Source organism: Lepidochelys olivacea (assembly GCF_965140295.1).
Source record: "Lepidochelys olivacea isolate rLepOli2 genome assembly, chromosome: 1".
Taxonomy (NCBI): Eukaryota; Metazoa; Chordata; order Testudines; family Cheloniidae; genus Lepidochelys; species Lepidochelys olivacea.
In genome coordinates, this window is record NC_140411.1 from 323,870,261 (window position 1) to 323,883,829 (window position 13,569).

The following is a 13,569-nucleotide window of genomic DNA, read 5'->3' on the forward strand; positions in this document are numbered from 1 at the left end:
ATCCTATCCCTACCCTCCAGCATATCTACCTCTCCTCCCAGTTTAGTGTCATCTGCAAACTTGCTAAGGGTGCAATCCACACCATCTTCCAGAGCATTTATGAAGATATTGAACAAAACCAGCTCGAGGACCGACCCTTGGGGCACTCCACTTGATACCGGCTGCCAACTAGACATGGAGCCATTGATCACTACCCGTTGAGCCCGACAATCTAGCCAACTTTCTGTCTACCTTATAGTCCATTCATACAGCCCATACTTCTTTAACTTGCTGGCAAGAATACTGTGGGAGACCGTGTCAAAAGCTTTGCTAAAGTCAAGGAACAACACGTCCACTGCTTTCTCCTCGTCCACAGAGCCAGTTACCTCGTCATAGAAGGCAATTAGATTAGTCAGGCATGACTTGTCCTTGGTGAATCCATGCTGACTGTTCCTGATCACTTTCCTCTCCTCTAAGTGCTTCAGAATTAATTCCTTGAGGACCTGCTCCATGATTTTTCCAGGGACTGAGGTGAGACTGACTGGCCTGTAGTTCCCAGGATCCTCCTTCTTCCCGTTTTTAAAGATGGGCACTACATTAGCCTTTTTCCAGTCATCCGGGACTTCCCACGATCGCTATGAGTTTTCAAAGATAATGGCCAATGGCTCTGCAATCACATCTGCCAACTCTTTTAGCACTCTCGGATGCAGCGCATCCGGCCCCATGGACTTGTGCTCATCCAGCTTTTCTAAATAGTCCCGAACCACTTCTTTCTCCACAGAGGGCTGGTCACCTCTTCCCCATGCTGTGCTGCCCAGTGCAGTAGTCTGGGAGCTGACCTTGTTCATGAAGACAGAGGCAAAAAAAGCATTGAGTACATTAGCTTTTTCCACATCCTCTCTCACTAGGTTGCCTCCCTCATTCAGTAAGGGGCCCACACTTTCCTTGACTTTCTTCTTGTTGCTAACATGATATTTGGTTCTGTTCTCTGGTGTTCCAGTCTAGGGGCCAAGTATGGAGGTCCTTGCTTAGGCCCAGTCATCCTGTCTGATAGAATAAACAGTGCGAGGAGGCTCTGGGGTAGGAAATCTCTGAGAGGGATCCCTTGTGGAGGTCTTCCCTTCCCTGATCGTTCTGTCAGGGCGTGGAACGGGATTTGTCTCACCCTCACCCCCACTGAATAGGGCTTGGGGCCCACTCTCAAACTTAGGCCATCCAGGCAGAACCCCTATGCCTCCGTTCTAGCTCTGGGCACCAGCAGTTTCTCTCATCCAACCAATAGAGGGTCCCAGAGAAGACCCTTAGGCATAGCAAGATCCAATAGTGGGAAACTAAAGTTAGACAAATTCAGATTTGCATAAAAAGCGGTGAGGATAATTAACTCCTGGAACCACTCCCCAAGGGCCATGGTAGAGTCTCCATCACTTGAAGTCTTTAAGTCAGGACTGGATGTCTGTCTTGCAGATACTTGCTTGTTCAGCCAGAAGTTATGGACGCGGTGCAGGAGTCACTGGTGATGTTCTATGACCTGTGCTATGTCAGAGATCAGACTAGATGATCATTATAGGCACCTCTGGCCTTAAAATCTATGAGGGAGGGAGGAAGAGGGAAAAAGATAACAGCTCCAGGCCATGGTGTCTCTTTCAGACAATCGCTGAAGGCTGGTTGAGGGATGTGCTGCTTCTCTCTTTCCCCCCGCAACCAGCTGCAGTCCTCAGCTCCAGCGAGTGCCCTCTGTAGAGTCCAGAGGAGGTTGTGGTGTGGTGCTGTAGAGGCAGCTGTTCTCCACTTCTCTGTGGGATGGGAGATGGGGAAGATCCATATGTGAAGTGTCCCCTCTGTATATGGAAGACAGTCTATTTCACTGAGTTTTTCCTCAGGCAGACCCCAGTCAGTAAACATTTCTTTTGTAAGGGCTGAGTGAAAACTGAATAAAACCTAAGAAAGGAAGTCAGGTTTTGACTCTAAACTAATGATACATGATGTTTCATTGTTGTGATGGGGACTAAAGAGTAGCGTGTCTAGCTTTGTATATCAGGAAACAAAGGGGTAAAGCAGCAAAAGTCATTCCAGGGACACAGAGCTGTGAAGTGTATTCTGCACTAGAGACCTAAATTGCTCAGATACTGTGTATACAAGATCAAATATAATTCATGATGTCTTTAAAGAACCAATTATACTGTTAGGGAAGAAATGGGCCATACAAACTCATAACATTTTAATGTCTTTCTCCTCTGTAAAAGCTTTTTGATGAATTATTGTCTGTGGAATTCACTAGCTTGCCAGCATCTCAAGGGATTTGTTTCTTCTGTTCTTTATGCACAAATTAAAACAAATCCAGGAACAATCATCACAGTGCATTTAAAGTTTTAATTTAACAAGTCTACATCTTGCATGCTGGGCCAAGTCCCGAAGTCTTTATTCAGTCCTAAGGAGACAAAACTGCCATTGGAATTCTGGGAGTTTTGCTTAGGAAAGGACAGGGATCCTGATCCCAAGAGGTGTTGAGCGCCCACCACTCTCCCTGAAGTCAATGGGCCAGAGTCTGAATTCCTCACTCGGGGGCCCACGCTCCCCTCCACAGCATGGAAACTACAGACTTAGCCTCACACTGTTCCATCCGTCTAAGCCTGCAGAAGCCCCTTCATGCGGTATGGACTCTGTGATTTGGAGGGGGCTAAGAGGTGGTGGAATCTCATCCTTCATATTTGCTTTCTCCCCCTCAAGCCCACTGGGGAAGTTGGCACAAGAGAGTACAGCCTGAGGCTGTCTTAACTTGGGCAGCTTAACCTCTCTGCACTTCAGAATCCCCCAGGGAGGTTTAATGGGGCATCGTGGAAGCCCTTGAAAGCATGGTTCCTGCAGTGAAGAGTCTTTGCCCCTCTGTTCACAGAGGTAGAGAAGATGACAGGGCCCTAAATGAGAATTGCAGGATTTCCCAGTGGTAGTTTGCCTTAGTGAGGCTTTTGGATTGCACCCTATGTGCTCACTCTAGCTCTCTGATACAAGACATTTAACTATGATTTTAATGACACAGTTCCACATGACATTGTCATAAGAAAACTAGGGAAATGTGGTCAAGAGGAACTTACTATAAGGTGGGTGCAAAAGTGGTTGAAAGACCATACTCAAAGAGTAGTTAGTAATGTCAGACTGGGAGGGTGTATCTAGTGGGGCACTGCAGTCTGGGTGTGTACTAGTCAATATTTGCATTAGAGATTTGGATAATGGTGAGGAGGGTATGCTTATAAAATTTGCAGATGACACCAAGCTGAGAGCAGTTGTAAGCACTTTAGAGGACAGGATTAGAATTCTGAACAACCTTGACTAATTGTAGAATTGGACTGAAATCAACAAGATGAAATTCAGTAAAGACAAGGGCAAAGTACTTCACTTAGGAAGGAAAAATAAAATGCACAGCTACAAAATGGGGACAAATTGGCTAGGTTGTAGTACTGCTGAAAAGGATTTGAGGGTTATAATGGATTACAACTTGAACAAGAGTCAGCAATCTGATGCAGTTGGAAAAAGGGCTAGTATCATTGTGAGGTGTATTAACACAAGTGTCGTATGTAAGACATGTTAAGTAATTCTACCACCGTACTCGGCACTGGTGAGGACTCAGCTGGAGTGCTGTGTATAGTTCTGGGTGCCACACTTTAACAAAGATGTGGACAAACTGGAGAGAGATTAGAGAAGAGCAATAAAAGTGATAAAAGGTTTTGAAAATCTGATCTGTAAGGAACAGTTAAACTGGGCGTTTAGTCTTGTGAAAAGTCTTGAGAAAAGAAGACTGAGCGGGGACCTGTTAGCAGTCTTCAAATATGTTAAGAATAGTTATAAAGAGGATGGTGATCAACTGTTTTCCATGCTTACTGAAGGTAGAGCAAGACGCAATGGGCTTAATTTGCATCAAGGGCAATATAGGCTGGATATTAGGAAAAACTTTCCAACTACAATGGTAGTTAAGCTCTGGAATAGGCTTCCGGGGGGGGGGGGGGGTTGTGAAATCCCCTCATTGGAGGCTTTTAAAAAGAGCCTGGACGAACACCTGTCAGGCAGTGTTTTCTCTTAATTTTTTGAGTCCATATGCAGAATGAATTTTGTTATGTGCACCAATATGGAGGTGATGTGTGGCAGGGGTGGGGCCAAGGGGTTTGGAGTGTGGGAGGGGGCTCAGGGCTGGATTAGAAGGCTGGGGTGCGGGGTGGGGTGAGGGCTCTGGCTCGGGGTACGGGCTTTGGGGTGGGGCCCAGGATGAAGGGTTCAGGGTGTGGAAGGGGGCTCAGGGCTGGGACAGAGGGTTTGGGGGTAAGGGCTGGGGGTGCATGCTCTGGGATGGGGCCGGGGATGAGGAGTTTGGAGTGCAGGCTGCCCCAGGGCTGGGGCGGGGAGAGAGGACTCCCCCCAGCCCTCTCTCACCACTGCAGCTCAGGGCCAGGGGAGGGGCACCTCTCCCTGGCCGTGGCAGCTCTGGCTGGGGTGGGCCGGGGGAGGGGCACCTCTCCCTGCCTGCGCGGCCCTTGATAGCCTGCTGCGTAGCCACAAGACGTGCAGCCTAGAGGGAACTTAGCTGTCTGGGATGATCTACATTTATTTGGTCCTGCCTCAGTGCAGGGGGCTTGACGTAATGACTTCTCAAGGACCTTTCAAGCCCTTCTATGTACTTTGGAAAGTCAGCTGTGGGTAGGCAGACCTAAGGTATATGGCAATGTGCACCAAATATGGATGGGAAGGATTAAGGCCTTATTCTGTATCTACTATAGTAGATGATTTTCTGACATTATGAGGTTTTTTTCCGCATTAATGCAGGCTAAACATTTCCTCTTATAAACATCACTAAACAGGGCTTGAAGCAATTGAAAATTCCAGTCCTTCCAGACTACATTACAACATTTTAACCAACTATTGTACATGTAATAATAACAATATTAAATGTCCTTTTATCTATACCTTTGCTATTCTTTTGTTTCAAAGCAGGCATGACCTTATTGCAGCAGGACTCCCTTCTGTTGTTGTAAGAGCAGATCTTTTTCATAATCTACTCTAATGAGAAAAAAAACATTTTAACACTGTGCACTGTTTCCAGCAGAGTCATTTAAATGGCAGCTCAGGAATTCAGTGTAATACTTTGAAGTGTGCTCTTATCTGTATTTAATCACACACAAACCTACAGTAACTCACTGATTTACAGAGAAGTTTTTAAAGAATTTCACATCTATGGCAGTGAGGGGAAACAGCACTTTGGAGGAACTGTCTGCACCTGGCCACACAGGAATCCTCATGTACTTTATTGGGTCCCTTCCAAAGGCCACTAACCTGACACAATCACACAAAGTACTTTTATTGAACTGAGAGAGGATGAGAGAGCTAAATTTCTGAAGGCCAGGCTGTGTTACCTTTACTCATGCTGAATGATACTTTTCTTAGCAAGTTGTTCTATGGAAGAAAATGGGACTAATCCTTAGTGAGATATTATTCAGTGTGAATAAGAGTGGCACAATTTGGTATTTCTAGGTATTTGTAGGACTTTGATCACAGTAATGGTTGGGCTCCAAACACACAATTAAACATGATTAATCAAAACAGAACACTTACATACCATAATGCTTGTGTGTGGAGGGTGTTTAGGGCTGAAGTTTGGGTGAGGAAGGGATTGCTGGACTAAGAGGGGAGTGTGTAAATGACAGGGAGAATGTGGGGAGGGGAACAAGAAGAAGGGTGCGAAGCATAGGAGGCTGAAACAGAGAGGGCAGGCAGCTGGAAAGTTGCAGTGGTAAGAAAGGGGTGGGGTAAAGGAATCAACAACCAGTGACAATGCAGAATTGAGAAAAACATGGTAGAAGCTGAATGAGACAGACCAGTCCTATGGTGAAGACTGCATGGATTGTGGTACCTGGGCCCTTGTCTGAGGGGAATGGACATAGTCTCCGAGTGGTGAAAAAGGTGCATCTTGCTGCTGCCTCTGTATCAAGGAGCAGAGAGGAATCCAGTAATACCAAAGAAGGGTGTGGTCAAGGTTTTGCTCTTTCACTCCCCCTACCAACATCACAGCTGTCTGCCCTGGGACAAGCTTCATCCAAGCACTGGCCTCTTGCAGGAGGTATGTCATATCTGTGAGTGTGTTGGTCATTTATGCTGGATAAGAAATGTACAGTTGAGTGCCATCAACGTATGCATGGCATTACACAATTTCTTCCCAAGGCATCACGTATATTGGAAAGGAGAGGGGACGGAACTAGTCCTGTGGCACTCCACATGTGAGAGCTTGTGAGGATGAGAAGCTGCTGCCTATTATCATTCTTGAGTGTGGTAGAAAGGATTGATGAAAATCAGTTGAGTGCTACACCATTCACACCAGCTAAATCTTGTAGGAAGATGAGCAGTGTCTCATAATTGACTATGTCAAAAGCCACCAGCAGGTCAAGCTGTATGAACTTGAAAGTTTGGCCTCTGTACATAGCTGTAAGGAGGTCACCATTCCGTGCTACTAAAGCCATCTCAATGTCATGACCCAGCCTGGATCCTGATTGTGAGGAGTCCCAGGATGTCAATATCACTTTGTCTAGGAAAGGGAATGGTATGGTGATATGCAGTGTTTGATCCATTTACTGGAAAGCGCTTTTTTTGCTGTCACAAATTCTTGGGGGTGTGTATAGATTCAAGTCAAGAGCAAGTACATACCAAAAAAATTGACTTTACACTGTTCAGTGAGTAATGAAGGAATAATGCACATCAAAGGAATGAAAAGTTTGTGTAATAATTTGTCATACTTACCTTTGGTGACTATCAGAATGTATCAGAGTGGAAATATGTGACTGATTCTCCATTCTTTATACTGGCTTGTTTTAAAGGTGCTGTTCATTTTTTTTCTCTAGAAATCAGCAAAGGACAATTTTACAAAGCAGAAATTACCTTTAGTGTGTTTGTTCTAATCTGGCCCAATTTCCAGTTGCCTGACTGACTATTTTGGTCAGTGCAATCTATAAGTCTGTGTAGCAGCATTAAAGTTGTCTGGTATTTACCAATTTATATCCCTCTAGGTTGTAAATGTCACACTTTTTTTGGTTCCTGCTGCCTTATTTGTTGTTTCCAGTTTGTTTATTTTTTGGAGGGGGTTGATTCCCATTTCTGTGCCCAGCTAGACAGTGTTTGTAGCTGTCAGTTAACGAGCTTTTTGACCACTGAAGCAGTGAAGTATTGCCTGGGAATCTGAAGCCTTTTTTCCCCCTTTCCCGGGTTAGATAGTTGGGCTGAGGCCAACAGGTTAATGAAAGGGTTCTCTGAGCATGGCTAGTTGCCTAATGAGACTGAGCATGTTTGAACCAAAACTGCACTGCAGATTTCCAGCATCTGCAGTAGACTTTGGAAGATGCTCCATTTTCTGCTAATTATTACTGGAGCTTGAAAAATTGTGAAATAAGTTGGTTTGAAAGTATATGAATATGCTACATTTTATCCTATAATACCACTAATAATTTTTTGAGCTAAACAAACAAAAGTTTAGAAAAATATTAATTTAAAAAAGAACAACTAGGAAACAGATTCTTTTTCACCTTTAACCTCTGAAAATCCTCAATAAATCATTAGCTACTCATTAACAAAAACAATGTGTGACTTATTGACCAGGAAACAAAAACTTGGAAGCTTTCATAGAGAAAGAGTACCGTTGATTTTGGAATGGCTTTTCTTTTTAAAAATAAGTTATGATGACGGCAAACAAATTAGACTGTGTATTAAGTCTTGACACTGAAAAGGACATTAGTCTAATAGCTTAATTTTTAAAAATAGATGCTTTTTGTGCAATGAGCTAAACAAAGAATATGTTTGTAATATGCACCTTCATATCTGTCCCCTGAGAAGAATGGATTGCCTTATGCCAAGCTAGGTTTGTTGTGTCTCCCTTTCAAGGGTACTCATTTATATTTTTCACACTGTTGTCCTTGTCTACAGTTTGCTGCAAAGCTGTTTCCTCTGTTGTCAGTTGCTTCAAAGGGAGCAAAGAGGCCAGAGCAGACTGAAATATTTATAATAGCAATGTTTATTGTATAAATGAGCCTGTGTTGAGTTCCTGAAACATCCATAAAAGTGGAGCAATTTTATGAGGTTGAATGAAAATATTTTTTACTCTCTGGATGTTTCCAAAAAATAAAGTGGACACTTCCACTCAAAAATGTGCACTTGTGAATTTTGAGAAAGCTGCCACTGATGAAGGAGTTGAAGGTGATGTCACCATAAAATCCATGTAGTCTAGAGGATTAAGCACAGAGCAGGAAATCCAGAGTTGTGTTCCCACCTCTGCCACTAACTGACCAAAGAAACAGTTTTTACTTTGCAAATATTATCATTAAGTACAAAATATTAAGTGTCGTGGATCTGATTTATTTACAAATAAATCCACAGAGGTTTGGGCTATTTTGTTAAACTGGCCACTGAATTTAGTTTGTGACATTTGAGAAATATGATTAATGCAGTACAAAAAATATAGCCATTAAGTGTTTAAGACAGAGCCTGCATTATCCCTTAATCTCTTCTCTACAGTATTTACCATGAGACCATCTGTACGTTTAACGGATAACTGAATGGAGCATGAATGATTTAAATATTTGCTTTCAGTGGATGGAACTTCTAAATCATACTGAAGTACATCAATTTAGCATTGTCTCTGACTTTTAAAGTGATATACTAACGGAAAGGATATCAAATTTGCAGACTATAAAACAGACACATTCTGATGACCCCATCACTGTAAAACAGAAATTTCACAGATTAAGATTCTTAGCATTTTAATGTGTGAATATGTATCTGTGAGAGTATATATATGTTTGTTTATGTTGAAGAATCAGGAAAAAAGCCAAACAGATTGCCACTCCTCAGCTGGATCTTACTAGAATCTGACCTGACATCTTGAATAAGATACATGTGGAGGTGTCACTTGAGTCTGCTATATACCTTAGAAATAGAAAATCTGCACCCAAAAGGATATCATCTTTACTTTTGGGCTCTGAGAAGATGGTTCCTCCAGATCACATTTGATGTCATTCACTGAGTCTGAGACATCTCACAGATGCCTTTTATCATGGTCTGAAGGAGAGAGGTGGTCTGATTAAACCGGCCTGGAAGTCTGGAACTTCTTCATTATAAGTGTGAGGCTAACCATGATTCCCTCTGTGTCATGGGGAATGTCATGGGTTAAACCCTAAACCTCAGATTGCCCCTCCTTAAAATGGTATCAAAACTCTAACCTCCCTCACTGGAGTGTTGAGGCATAGTTAATGTTTTCAAAACTCTGTGGAGATTGTGTGTGCTAATTGCCCTCATCTGAGGGAGGTAAATATTATTATTGCTATTTTACAGATGGTGGAAAGTCAAATACATGGAGGCTAAGTGATATGTCCAGGCTACAGAATGGGTCAGTGTCCAAAGTGGGATTAGAAATGGGGGGTTCCTGGCTCCCAAAAGCCTATGCTTGATTGATTAGCCAGAGCTGTTTCTTACCCTTATCTAAGTAAGACAAGAATCTGTAAGGTTTTTCATTGGCAACATAGCAAGCAAAACTAAGAATTGGTGCAACGTACTTGAGCGGAGGACATGATAATGATGAGAATACTCTGCAAGGTGCAGCTTGTTTCTGTGAGACCAGGAAGAATCAACTTCATTTCTAATTTGCATATGTGAAACTGAGACCTCTGTGTAAATTATTTTTTAGTTATTTATTTATTGAGCTGTTGGTACCTCTGCATACTTCTCACTTTTAGAGCATGTGGTCTTTGAAGTTTGAACCCCAAGCTATTGCCACACAAACGCTTTGTGGAAAGGCAGCCCTTAGGGTTAGACAATGAGAGGTAAATTTTCAGCTCTGTGAGCAGGGACTTAGTTACATGACTTCCATTAACATTAATGGAGTCATGCTGGTAAATTCCTGTGCACCGCACTGAACATTTATTCATGAATGCAGAATTACTGTACAGCAAAGCTAATGAAACTTGGCTTTTAGGTAGCATGGTGTTTCAAGAAGAGATTTTCAAAGGCACAAAGGGCAGCTAGGTGCCCAGTTCCCATTAAAAGTCATGGGAACAGGGCGCCTAACTCCCACTTGTGTCCTTGAAAATCTCCCTCTCAGAAAATAACAGTGTGGATGTTGTTATTTTGTACTGAACCTCTCTTCTGTAAGGGCCCAGTCCTTCTCCTGTTGAAGTCAATGGCAAAACTCTCATTTGTCTTCCATATGAGCAAGGATCAGACCCTAAATAGGAAAGCTTTGTCTGCTATCATTTAGTCTCACCAGTTTACTTTTCTTTGAACTGTTGTTCCTGATACATTGTTACTTTGAACCCTTCTGTATAAGGAGCAGTTAATTGATTAACTTTAATATTTACTTACATCATTTTAGACGTTTGTCTTTTTGTTGTAAAGTATGCCCCATGCCAGGTACTGGAAAGGTGGATATTGTAACCATCTGAAAAGAAAAAAAAAGACTCTCCATATCCCACTAAATCACCAACAAACTTTGTCCCTTACCGGCGATTGATCCCTCCCTTTCAGGGAGTCTTGGAGAACAAGCAAGGGGGGAGGGATAGCTCAGTGGTTTGAGCATTGGCCTGCTAAACCCAGGGTTGTGAGTTCAATCCTTGAGGAGGCCATTTGGGATCCGGGCCAAAAATTGGGGATTGGTCCTGCTTTGAGCAGGGGGTTGGACTAGATGACCTCCTGAGGTCCCTTCCAACCCTGGTATTCTATGATTATAAGCAGGCCTTGCAACATGATGAGAAAGTCAGAAGATTCAGGATTTTTTGAACTGAGGCGAGGAGCAAGTTCTGTAGTTGGGGACCCCTCGGTGACAAACAGGCTGCCATGTTCTGTATCAGTTTAAGCTTCCAAGCTTTTACGGTCTTAAAGTATAGCCCTAAGAACTGTAGAGTATACTCAAAGAATCTAATCTTGAGGTGTCAAAGGTCAGGATCACTGAGACAAAGCATCAACTAAAAGAAAAAGTTGCAACTCCTAGTCAAATATAAGGGACAAAAAGCTGCCTTGGTTACTGCAGCTACTTGACATCCAGAAGCAGTTTTGGATTCACTAGGAAATCCAGGTTGCAAGCCTGATTAACTGTGGGCAAACTCCTCCTGTGGAGGGAGAAGCGCCCTCTCTGCCAATTCCTCTGATGCTTCCAAGTTAACAAACAACAGACTTATTGAACATCTTGAACTTAAGTTAAGTGTTAAGTTTTTCTTCAAAATGTATAACATTAGTACCAAAAATGTAAATTACAACTTTGGAGCAGAAGGTTTTGCTATTAACTGGAATATTTTATTTATTAATTCCATAATTTTGACCAGCTTGTTACTAACATTTTCAGCATCGTATCTATGTATGCTCCCAATCTTTTCCAAATTAGACTGCTTTGTAGCCCATAGAATCTGGGAAATACAAAATGTGCCTTAATATCACTTAATAGAGGTCAAAACCTTTACATGAATAGCTGCCAAACTATGTGATCATGTTATCTGTTCATAGAGGAAATGGAAAATACTTTCCAACTGGAATTGTTTGAGACCAGGAAACTTCGTTTTAAACTGTTTTTATGCACCAGTATAGTTAGCTTTATAAATGAAGCTGTTATTCTTTGCAGATGATTAAACTGACTGTTAACTATTTCAGTAAGTTTGTTCATGCAAAATCTGAAACAGACAGAATTGATCTTTTATCCCCTTGCTACTTCCTAGGTTGCAGTACAGACAAATTCGATACCAAAGAAACGTGCCATGTAAATGACTATATAAGTTCTGAAGGGAGTGCACTGCATGCTAAAGCAAACTTGCCCATGCATCATGATTTTCTTCAACAGTTGCTACTATTGATGATCAAAGGATCATAAGACTATCACTCTGATTTCAATGATGTAATAGGTTTGGTGTTAAATCCTGAGTAGCCCCATTGACCTCAGTAGGACATGAATAAAGTGAGCAAGATCTGGCTCATGCAATGCTGTATATTACAAACAGTGTTCTCCTAGAAGCTGTGAAGTTAGAAAAGCAGGACTAAGTTGCTTTCTACAGGTGTGCAATATGAAAAATGACTCTTTTATCAATTGCTGTTATTCTGTTTAGACTGATACTATTATTGTTTGCAATGTTTTCGTAGCCTTGTTGGTTCCAGGATAATTAGAGAGACAAGGTGGATGAGGGGATATCTTTTATTGGCCTACCTTCTGTTGGTAAAAGAGACAAGCTTTTGAGCATACATAGAGCTCTTTCTCACGGTGAGCTTGAAAAGCATGTATCTTTTAACAACAGAAGGTGGGCCGATAAAAGATATTACCTCCCCCACCTTGTCACACTGTTACTGTGTCTCTTACAAAGATGTTATTCCTCAGTCTGAGGGATCTGTATCTCAGTTTCCGGGTGACTGTTTAGTTCTCCTCTTAGTTACGCAGGTGTCAGACTGAAATAACTCTTTTGAAGTTAATGGAGCTATAAAAAGACAAAGGATATTCTTGTGGTTAAGACTTTGGGTGGAGATTTGTGTTCAGTTTCTGGTGGTGCTGTAGACTTTTGTGACCATCAATCATTTTTTTTCTCTGCCTCATTTCTTTGTTTGTAAAATGCCACACTCCTGCTCATAAGGGTGTTGTGTGAGTGTAAATTCATTAATGCTAGTGAGGAGCTCAGTGCTATAGTGTGAGTATCCAGATAGACAGTAGAAGAACATAACTGGCCTTAAAATTTGTTGCCAGCCCTGCAAAACATTTGTGATCATGTCTCTCACCACCCACAAAAATATTTGAAAATGTTGGCCTATGTGATTGAAGGAAGGCCATTGAAGTACTGAGTGTCAGAGCTGAGAGCAGTCCCTTGCTCTCTGTCCATTGTTCAGTCCTGTGGAACTGCTACTCCTTGTGGCCAGAGGTCGTTCTGTCTGCTCAGCAGAGGAGCTGGCTCAGGTACCAGAAGGGGTCGGTGGGACTCTGAGGCAGCCCTCGTGCCATCAGCAGTAGTTGGGTGACACAGTGGTATACAGTTGTGATCTTGATCTGGAATCTTCCCCAAAATCAAGTAGCCTGTCGCTGTATTTTTTTCTGCACTCTAAAGCCCAGTCCTGGGTTGCTGTGAGGGGGCTGTCAATCTTTTAAATGAAAAATCGGTTTCATGCTTTTAACCCTAGGGAGACATATTGTGTCAGTTTATATTGTCAAGGCTGCTTTTGCAAGGGAAAGAGTGAGAAATACAATATTTTTAAGTGAGCTCTTCACTTTAGATGAGAGGGGAGAGTTGGTGACAAGAGTGGAATTGTTTGGAAACCGTCCTGTGCTGGTGCAATAGAACCATTCTAAGTGAGCTGGGCCAGATCACTTCATCAATAGCTTTTGGCCAAGCTACATACCTATTTTTCAAATTCCGATCAAGAGAGAAAAATCATCACGCAGTTCTTCTGGATGCTTGTTACTATTCTCAGATAAAGTCAGCCGTTTTGTTTCCTATTGCACAATGGAATTGGAAGTGAGATGGCCTTAACTAATGCATGTTTGATTGGACAGCCTACTTTAGTCATCTTAAAAGCAGAATGATGCCGTCTGAGTAGACTGCAGGC

General features: G+C 42.4%; 1 protein-coding gene across 4 annotated transcripts in view; it reads left to right on the forward strand.

The window, feature by feature from the left end:
• The window catches only part of CELSR1 (cadherin EGF LAG seven-pass G-type receptor 1), a 276,811-nt gene that overhangs the window by 186,062 nt on the left and 77,180 nt on the right, over positions 1-13,569 (forward strand). The window lies entirely within an intron of this gene.